This window comes from Sus scrofa, chromosome 10, assembly GCF_000003025.6.
Source record: "Sus scrofa isolate TJ Tabasco breed Duroc chromosome 10, Sscrofa11.1, whole genome shotgun sequence".
NCBI lineage: Eukaryota > Metazoa > Chordata > Mammalia > Artiodactyla > Suidae > Sus > Sus scrofa.
Window position 1 is genome coordinate 9,104,581 of NC_010452.4, and position 10,944 is coordinate 9,115,524.

The window sequence follows — 10,944 nt, forward strand, 5'->3', positions numbered from 1 at the left end:
GAAATACACTGTAGGCCAATAAAAAAGTCTTTAACCTTGCTGGGCAAGAAAAAGAGTACAACAAAGAAAATGCTCTAGCCACACAGTGGGAAAGAGAAGGAAGATGCTGGTTCACGCAGCCAATATTCTCTCAGAAAATTATAACAGACCCGATGATATTTCAGAGGAAAAAAAAAAAAAAGTCCATCCTAAATAAAGTTCACATGGAATTTCAAGGAACTTTGAATAGCCAAAACAAGCTTGAAAAGAAGAACCAAACTGGAGGTCCCACGCTTTCGGATTCCAAAATTACAAACTATAGTTAGAAAAAACAGTGTTGTATTGGCATAAAGACAGAAATATGGACCAATGGAATCAAACAGAGAACCCGGAAATAAACCCTCAGGTATGTGGGCAAATGATTTTTGACGAGGGTGCCAGGGAGCTTCGATGAGGAAAGGACAATCTTTTCAAAAAATAGTGCTGGGAAAACTGGATATCCGCATGCAAATGAATGAAGTTAGATTCTTGCCTTATACCATATGCAAAAATTAGCACACACACAATCAGAGACCTAAACGTAAGAGCTGAAATCATAAAAATCTTAGAAGAAAAGATAGGGGGAAAACTTCAGGATGTTGGGTTTGGACGTGATTTATCATTAAGACATCCAAAGCACAGGCAACAAAAGAAAAATATAGGTAAATTGGATTCCACCCAAATTAAAAGCGTCTTTGCATCAGAGGACTCTATTGATAGAGTGAAAAGGAAAACGGAAGAATCAGCAAAAGTATTTGCAATTTGTATATAAAATAAAGGGCTTTTATCCAGAATATACAAAGAACTCCTGCGAGTTCCCTTATGCTGCTGTGTGTTAAGGATCAGGCCATGTCACTGCAGTGGCTCAGGTTGCTGCTGCGGCTGGGGTTCCACCCATGACCTAGGAACTTCCACATGCACTGGGTATGGCCAACAAAACAAAACAGAAACAAGACTCCTACAATTCAACAATAACAACAACAACCAAAAAAACCACAAATGGATTAAAAAATGGGCCAAGGACTTGAATAATATTTCCCTAAAGGCGACAGACGAACGGGACAATAAACATATGACAGGATGCTCACCATCTCTAATCCTTGGGGAAATGCAAATCAAATCCATAATGACTTTTCACACTCTCCGGGCTGGCTTTTAACAAAATAAACAAAGGTAAGTATTGGCAAGGATATGGAGATTGACATCCTGTGCATTGCCGGTGGCAATGTAAAATGGTACAGCCCTTGTAGAAAACAGAATTAAGACTAGAATCACCACATGATCCAGCAATTCCACGTCCGGGTATGTACTCGAAAGGACTCAAAGAGGGGGATCCAACAAACATTCTTAGCAGCAGTACTCACAACAGCCAAAAAGGGAGCAAGCCTAACGTCCATCCGGGGATACATGGGTTTTAAAATATGGTGTATTTTTACCTACAATGGAATATTATTCAACCTTGAAGGGAAGGAAATTCGGACAAATGGATGAAACTTGAGAATATTATGGTAAGGGAAATAAGTCAGTCATAAAAGGATAAATACTTTATGATTCTACTTCTATGCAGTACTTTGAGTAGTCGAATTCATAGAGACAGAAGGTAGACGGGTGGTTGCCAAAGGCTGGCGGGTGGGACAATGAGGACTCCTTGTCTGATGGGTACAGAGTTTCTGTTCTGAAAGAGGAGGACTCTTCTAAAGATGGATGGTGGTGATTACTGCACACAAGACGTGAAAGTACATAATGTCACTGAACTATACGTTTAAAAATGGTTAAAATGGCAAATTTTAGGAGTTCCCTGACGGCTCAGTGTGTTAGGGATCCAGTATTGTCACTGCTGTGGATCAGGTTTTAATCCCTAGCCCAGGAAATTCTGCATGCCGTGGGCACAGCCCCCCTAAAAAGGTAAATTCTATATTTCTGTATTACATTGTCTATATTTTGCCACTATAAAAATGTATATTGAAACAAGTTTTAAAATGTCCCCAGATATCCCTCTCTTAATAGAAAAGGTATAGTTGCCTGTGGAAATAAGCTAGCAACTTCTTCTTCTTTAATTAATATGTAGCTGGTTCTACACCAGGTAATTCCCTAAAATAGTGTCAGTTACTTCCTTATAAATCCGTATTTTTAAAAGGAGTAATTTCCCTTTTATTTAAAAAAGCTACAACATAAAAATATTAGTAACCCAAATCTTCATCTCCTGGTCTCCAATACAGATGTGCATTTTGGCATGTTAGATTTCCAAACTCAAAGACACCCAGAAAATTATGGGCCACAGGTGGCATATATTATGGGTAAAGAACCAGAGAGTAAATATTTCAGTTTTCCTAACCATATAGCCTCTGTCTTCACTACTCAGCTCTGCCGTCGCCGCCAGAAAGCAGAAATAAGCAACGTACACACTGATGGAGGGAGATGGCTGAGTTCTAACAAAACGTTCTTCACAAAAACGGGGCTGGAGCAGGTCTTGGCCATGCTTTGCTGCCCACATGCGGTCTTGGATTCAGGCTAGAAGGGGCCGATGAAACTGCTCCAGGGAGTGGTGGTTGAATGGAGTCAGGAAGGACAGGAAGTCAGGCCATGTTATATCCGCCAAGACGGGAGGGGGTGAGACACAGGGACAAGCGGTGAGGTGGTGGCATCTGAAGAGTCAAGCGCACATGCGAGGGCGTTTCAGCCACCGCAGACCCAGAGTCAGGGAGGCTCGGGGGAGGCTGAGGGAAATGAAGATAATCTGTTTCAAATGAAAGCTGACAGGACTTTTGAATTCTACACAAACTGCCCTAAGCAGTTCTGACAAGCCAGTGCTCAGTGAATCACCTTCCCGAGCAGGAAACCCTGTGCCCCGTTAAATATGGATCTGCTGAAGGGAACACAAATTGTTCATTCAAACCACTTCCAGGTTTGATTGCTGGCCAGCTAGCCACGCAGAATACATTTCATTTGAATATCCCAATATTATATTGGTATGCGTGTCTGTCTTTACTTTAAGTCTGGCTGTAACATTAGTGACATAAGGACTTCTGTAAAAAAAAAATGTTACCAGGGACCATTTGAACTCTTGTTTTAAGCTCTCATTCACTCTTCTCTAAACTTTTGATCAACTCTTTGTCAATGGCACCGCCTGGATTGATGGCTGGATCGTCTTAGGCAAAGGGTAGGACAGCCAAGCACACGGCAAGAATTATCCTCCAGGGCAGGAGGCGGGGAAAGAGGGGGAGACCCGAGGAGCACTGCACAGACCCTCCCCTGCCCGGGACAGTCAGTCGTCCTCTTCCAAGGCTTCCAGCAGTTTCTGCTGTGATTAACTGTACCCCATTGCGGGGGGGCGGGGGGGGCGTGCAGCTCTGAAGCTACTACAAGCCTAAGGACCTTCTGGTCCTTCGGGAAGTGTGTGTCTGAGTTACTATTAGGATTCCAGGGTGGGCGGGACTGCATTTTCAGTCCTATGTTGCTTCGCCTTCCATGCTGTTGTTTCTACTGCCTAAAGAACATTCAAAACCAAACAGCAGGGAGTTCCCGTCGTGGCGCAGTGGTTAACGAATCCGACTAGGAACCATGAGGTTGCGGGTTCGGTCCTCGCCCTTGTTCAGTGGGTTAACGATCCGGCGTTGCCGTGAGCTGTGGTGTAGGTTGCAGACATGGCTCAGATCTGGCATTGCTGTGGCTCTGGCGTAGGCCGGCGGCTACAGCTCTGATTCGACTCCTAGCCTGGGAACCTCCATATGCCGCAGGAGCGGCCCAAAGAAATAGCAAAAAAAAAGAAAAAAGAAAAAAAGAAAAAAACCAAACAACATATATATTCACACACACAATGTAATATACAGTTCCTATCACACTTACTACTATGTAACATCAAATACATAGTTATAACATATTACATGGTAAATAATATGATGACAGCTATGTACTCATGTATTTTATTAGTATATTATAGAATATATATTATATAACAATATAGGATTAATATAGTATGTTTTATCTATATCTATATAAACTCCAGGAGCAGCAGTACCCTTCAACAAACACACCAGTTACCATTTATATATATAATAATATAAATTTTATATAACTATAATAGTATACTATACTATATTATACTATATATAATATATAATATTCTTACACTGGTTGTATACTTTACATAAAGTATACTTTATAAAATTCCACTTTATGGTATAATTATACTGTATTACATGCTCTATTATAGGACGTGTGACTATAGCACATAACACATGTAAAGACTCCAGGAGCAGCCGTGCTCTTCATCAAACACACCAGGTGCCATCCAGTTTCCGGGTCTCTACACGGGAAGGTTCCTTGGCTGGTGAGCCCTACTGTATATTCGTGGTGAGTGGGGTACGGAGTCCATTTAAATCCCTTTTCATTGTTTGTTTAGACACATAATGATTCGAGACAAGGTTAATGGAAGCATCTGCCGTATAGGTCAGGAAATATTTCGGGCGTGCCGGTTCTGCCAGAGTGCTACATGTCCACGGAAAAGCCTGCTGTTGGCTTTGAAAGGAGCTTGGAAGGGGGGAAAGAAAGTCCCTGCCCACGGGGTTCAGAGAGCAGTCACCACATGGCGAAGCGTGGACGGGGCCGGCAGGCCCGGGCTGTGGCCATCCCAGAGGCTGTGGCAGGAGAGGGTATGCGGGCCTGGACACCGACAACGGCACCACGACTGTGCCCGAAATGTCGCCTACAGTATTCGCTTAATCCTTCAAAACACTCTGTGATGTCGTTCCATTTCTAGCCTTCTTTTATCCATGGGGGTTACAATGCTGCCATTTAGGTCCTCCAAGAGATTCATTGAGACAATACTTCTGAGAAGTAAAGAGAGCAGGAGTGAGCATGCAGAAGCTTCCGACCGCGAGGTAGGCTGGACACTGTGCAAGGAGGAGAGGGAAGGGAGGATTGAGTAGGGAGCGCTCAGAGGACACCGCAGTCCTGACACAGCCTCAGCCAGCCTGGTGCTTGCTGGAAGATTCCTGGGTCAGGCAGGAATGGGCAGCACCCTTCGCCCTGCCATGGACAATTAATTACTGACTGGAGCAGCCCCAGGGGAGCGTGGCCTTGGCACCAGTTGGTGCTGGATCCAAAGGCATTGGGAAGCCATCAACCAACCACACTCCCTGTAGCAGGTTCTCCAGGAGAAGCTCTGAGCAGACCTGCCATGACGTCTCAAAGAGGTCAGATTCCAAGAAGTGGATTTGATCACAGGCCGCTTAGGCTTTCACTCCACAAGCACTGCACTTGGATATGAAACCTCCCTTGAAAAAGTCAAAGAAGTAAAAAATGAATACAGATATTTTACATTCTTGTTATTTGTTTGGCTGTGCCCACAGCATGGAAAGTTCCAGGGCCAGGGATGAAACCCGCACCACAACTGCGACTCAAGCCACAGCGGTGACAACACCAGGTCCTGAACCCACTGCGCCGCACTGGAACTCCACCTTTCCTTTCTGACAAGTGATGATCCTGACACCGGGCAGGGGTTTGACGCATGGAAGGGGTATAAGGAAGGGAGGCAGTTGAAGGTATGTGGCCTCCCTCACAGTTTCGCAGAAGGTTTGCCCTAAGTCGGGGAGGATCTGACTCTATGTGACACGTTTTCCCTTCAGAGGGAAGGCAAGTTCCTGCGGGGCCAGCAAAGAGTTGGTGGAGAAACGCCTAGATAATGATGCCTGCGGCAGAGTCCGCTCCTCAGCGTCTCGGTGAAGGAAAGAGCGTCCTCATTTCAAATCGTTTCCAGAGTTGCCTTGTGTGAAAAACAAAAAACCCAGAGACAATCCACTCTTGAGCAACACAGGGGCGGTTACTGGCACGGACCTTCTGTTCAGGTGAAAATCCACGTGCAACGCATACCCAGGTCTTTTGCACCCATGATTCCACATCCCCGTATTCAAGCATCCTGTGTCTGGTGGTCCTTCCTCCTTACCTCTGGGGGAAAGAGCCGCGCACAAGGGCTGCGGCATAATTCAAATGCGTGCTGTTCAAGGGTCAGCAGTGCTTCAAACCACCAACTATCTGACAGTACCCAGAGCTGAAATAAATCAGACCAGCAGAAAATTATATATACAACTAAATTTCACTTTTATTTTTATATGAAAAACAGATGTTTATTACAGAACAAATATTTTTAAACATGATTTAAAGGCTTTAAACAAACAAACAAAAAAACCCCCCCATAATTCCACACACTGACAATGATATGGTAGCTTGGAAATACTTTGGCCTAGAGAGGGGTGTTTGTTCTTGATGAATTTACATATAACAAATTCTCAGGACATTTGATTCTAAAGTTTATGTACAAAATAGCTTGACATGATTAACAATTTTAACGTGACTATAAACCCAAGGGCAATTTAAACTAAAAAATTCTTTAGGAAGCAACCACGTACCTATGTAGGTTTTAAGATCAAGGGTTAAAAATCCATTCTTGATAAATACCATTTGGCAAAGGATGTATAACACCCATCACGCATCTGTTCCTCGAATAGCATGTTTTCATAATTATGCATTTCCTGACAAATAACCAACATTAATAACTCAGAGAGACCAATAGAATGAGTTCCAAAATGTGCCCTCACGAGGCATCCCTGAGCCACGTCTTCAGGCACCCGTTTTAATCTTGGAGCTTTAAGAATATCTTTCCTTTCATGGGTTTTGTGTCTTCAATTTCATCTTCATAATTGGCATTGTCTCTGGTCTTTTTTTTTAGCCCATTTCTTCCCCGTTGTCCCCACCAGGGTCTCATATCTTCTGGCCATTTCTTCATCTGACACATCCAGCCCCAGCGCTTTGTCTTCAACTTCTTCTGCTTTGTTAAGAGCATTCATCGGCAGCGTGAATTTCCCAACATCAGGATTAAATCCTCTGAATACATTCTTCCACCGAGATCGTCATATAATGAGAAACTCTTCTATTAGGAAACGCTCTCTTTAAGCTCCAGCAAATCCCAGTACCAGTTCTCTTCACTAATGGTTTTCTTCCTTTTCTATTTGTTTCTTGGTTTCTGAGTCAAGTCTCCTTTGCATGAACCTCACCTGCAGAAAGTTCATGGACAATTTAGTCTGGCCTATTCCATCCAATGCTGTGCTTGCCCCTTGGCGCGCCCTAAATCTCCCTTTTAAATCGTTATTGTGTAACGTCGTGTTTATGCATAGCTGCAGATAAATAACACAGCAAAAGAGAGATAGGAAACATATACATGCAAAAATATATATTTATTTCAAATACGTGGCAACCTCTAAGCAAAGCTGACATAAAAATGGCTAGTCCAACGCAATATTTTTGCTGCTCAGGTCATATTGATGTTGAACCTTATGGTAGTATTGTGAAAACTGTAAATCATATACGTGCTTCTTACCTTTTACATCTAGGAAAATTATCTGGACTCAGGATTAAATTAAACAAAAACACTTCAATTTTTGGTCCCATATAGATAGAGTCTCAATTCCCAGACTGGTATAACATTGCCCTCTGGTTTAGGAAAGTTTGATTGACACATCATTCCCACTACAGAATATTCACTCGTCTTTTAATAATAAACAATTGACCCTTAAACAACATAGCTTTGAACTGCATGGGTTCACTTACATGTGGATTTTTTTTCAATTCATATATTGGAAACAATTTTTGAGATTTGCAACAATTTGAAAAAAAATCTCTCGAAAAAACCTTATCGCCTAGAATATCAAAAAAAGTTAAGAAAAAGCTAAGGACGTCATGAAGCATTGAATATATCTCAGTACTAGTCTATACTTACATAGGCATAAGGTGAGTGATATTTAACATAAAATTAACAATGTGCTAGCTTTCTTACTGTTTTATAACTTTGCTTTCAAAGAATTACCTTTCCGTACCATATGCCTCTCTCCTGTAACAAGAGAAATTGCATTATCAGTCTGTCATTGCGGGGGGGGGGGATTATTTTTAACTTGACAATATTTCCAATGCTGTATTATGACTATGCATGTAATACTGTATGCCACAACAATTTTATACTAGTTCATTCACTAGAGTATAACCTAGGCTCCTGGGAAGTAGTCTTAGCAATTATCCTAGGCTACCTAAAGCAATCACTTCACTACTTCTTCACTGTTCATGCTACTCTATGTTATCAATTATTATACCTGTAAATAAATATGTTTCTTTTTCACATTATTTAGCACTCGATGTCTAGCGTTAGGAATATGTATAATAACGACAGTGTTTGGTATCATATAAGACAATGTCCATGTAGGATGAAGGACAATTCATCTTGTAAACAGATGATGTAAACGTACAGGTATTGATAAATATAGTACAGTATCAATACATGCATTTTCTCTACCTTGCGATTTTCTGCATAATATTTTTTCCCTAGCTTACTTTATTGTAAGAATATAATATATCATCACATAACATACAAAATATGTGTTAATTGCCTATGTTATGGGTAAGGCTTCCACTTAGTACTTAGACTACTGTTATCGATGTTAGTAGCAGTAAGGTTTTTTTTGGGGGGGGCTAAAGTTATACTCAGATTTTCAACTGTGTGTGTGTGGGGGGTCATAGCCCTTTACCCCTGCCTTTCAAGGGTTAGCTGTACTTCCCCAATTTATACTTTACCCGAAACGCAAGTCAGCCCCTCGAGTTCTGAGCTATGAAAAGAATCAAATTTACAGGGAGTTCGAGTTGAGATGTCAAAGTCTGGACAGTGGAATGTAAGAAGTTGTAGTGAAATGGTGATAAGTGAGAAGTAGAGCCGTTTGCTTAAAACCCTTCAGTTGCCTGGGCTGGTCATTGTGCTCCTCCATTCGAATGCATTGTTGTGCTATTGCAGGTCAATACACTTCAGGTGGTGTTCTCAACGCAGAAAAATGCACACGGCATCTCCGATGGAGTTCTTGGCAAATCCTCGGATTACATTTCCTGACATTCCGCAGATGCCCATAACCACCTGGCAAGCAGATCTCCTCTGTCAGTAGATCACCACACCATTAAATTGGAACTAACAGAGAGACCCACGCAGAACATTTCATAGAAACACAGAAAATTATGAAAAACATAACTCCAGAGTTTAGTACTGTTCAGTCTGTATCGGTTCTTGTGGTAGTGTGTGTTCAGCTGGCCAAATCACTATGCTTTTTGTCAGACTATGTTTTGGCACAGTAAGCCAGTGGAATATTCCAGGTGAGCTTGCCTGAGAATAGATACAGCAACAGACGGACCGTGTGGCTTTGGACATGAATAAGAAGAGAAGTGATTTCTGTTGTCATTCTTGCTTACATGTGATTCATATTCTCTTAGGACTGCAGCGTGTTCTTCAAATAGAAACGCTTCTTGGGGTGGTCGTTCACCAAGCCCCCTGCCAAATTTCCCCTCTTCTTTCCTACTGCTTCCCTCCCCTACACAGCCCACACATCTCCCAGGAACAACTTTCACTTAAAAACTAACAAAAACTCCATACAGAAGTGAGACCAGAGTAACAAACAGCAACCTCCATCTTTGTCTGTACTGATACCTCCAAACTCTTCCACGATTCACGTATGTAAAAGTGGGAAGTAAAAGAGAAGGCGGTGATGTGAAATCTTTCTTAGAGTCCCATGATCCCAAGGGCAACGTTTTTTTGTGGATAAACAAGACTGGAGAGCCAATGGTCTCCCCAAGTTAAAAATGTTTGTGTTGGTTTTATAATTAGCAAGGACTATCCACCCACGGTGTCAGTTACACAAAATATTCTCCCCCTTGGTGCCTCTCAAACTGTGTTTGAATAAATAGGGATTCTGTCGGTAATCAGGAAGCACTAGGGAGGCATCTCAGCAGTAGCTTTTAGGGGAAGATGTTTTATTCTTTGCTTTCGGCATTCTAGTTTATTTCAAAATCTTCTCAGATCAAAGGTGATGTCAGATGATCAAAGCAAAATGCAGAGTCAAATCCAGAATCAGGTGACCTACCTGTCCAATTATGATCTTTTGTCAAAAAAGTATTCGAAACACATTTTTGTAAAGTTTTAAAAACACATCAATTATAGTGTAATAGCACATTTAGTAAGAAGCTTAGGAAGTTACCATGTGGCACAGAGGGGGTTAAGGATCCAGCATAGCTGCAGTTGCAGCTTGGGTTGCAACTGCGATGTGGATTTGATCCCTGGCCTAGGAACTTCCACTTGCTGTGGGTGTGGACAAAAAAAAAAAAAAAAAAAAAAAAAAAAGAGAAAGATGAAGGAGAAGAAGAAGAAGAAGCTTAATAAACATGAATTACTTCAAGACCTGTACTCTGTTTGTATTTTATGATTATTTTTGTACCACAGTATATGTACAGAAATGACATATGTGGAAGTCCTAAATGACCCAGAATGGATAAAATTAGAAGAAATCCATCAGATTTATATATATATATATATAATATACACACATATTTGGAGAAAGAGAGAGCGCTCATCCAGACCAGATAGCATTCTGATGCAATTAGTATGATTCTGTTCCATCACTAAAAGACGAGGAAAGAGGCTGTATAGCAACTGTCTCTGCCCACTGGATGTACTGATGTAAACAGGTCCAGAGGAAATTCTACTTGCCTTGAATTATCTCGACAATAATATCTGGCTGACAACTTGACCAGTGAGTTTGCTGTCCCCTATAATTCCTAGAAGATGGGTGAAGGGGAGGTGTCAGTAAAACTGTGAGCTGGTAGTAAAGACACGCTCTAGAGATCTGCTGGGGATTTTAAATACTTTTGCTCCAAAGTAGAACCAACTAATTTCAAAAAGAAAGCAGAAAGAAGCTCTTATCTCCCTCCATGCTTAGAGAATCCACCTTTCTTAGAAAAAGAGAATTATGTAGCCAGAATCGAACGCTTACACCCAAGGATCCTATAGTGTTAGTCTAGTAGGCATAGCCCAGACGTGGAGTGAGGAAGTTAAGCTCTTTGGTT

General features: G+C 41.7%; 1 pseudogene; it reads right to left on the reverse strand.

Moving 5' to 3' along the window:
- LOC110255735 lies at positions 6,175-7,244 on the reverse strand (annotated as a pseudogene).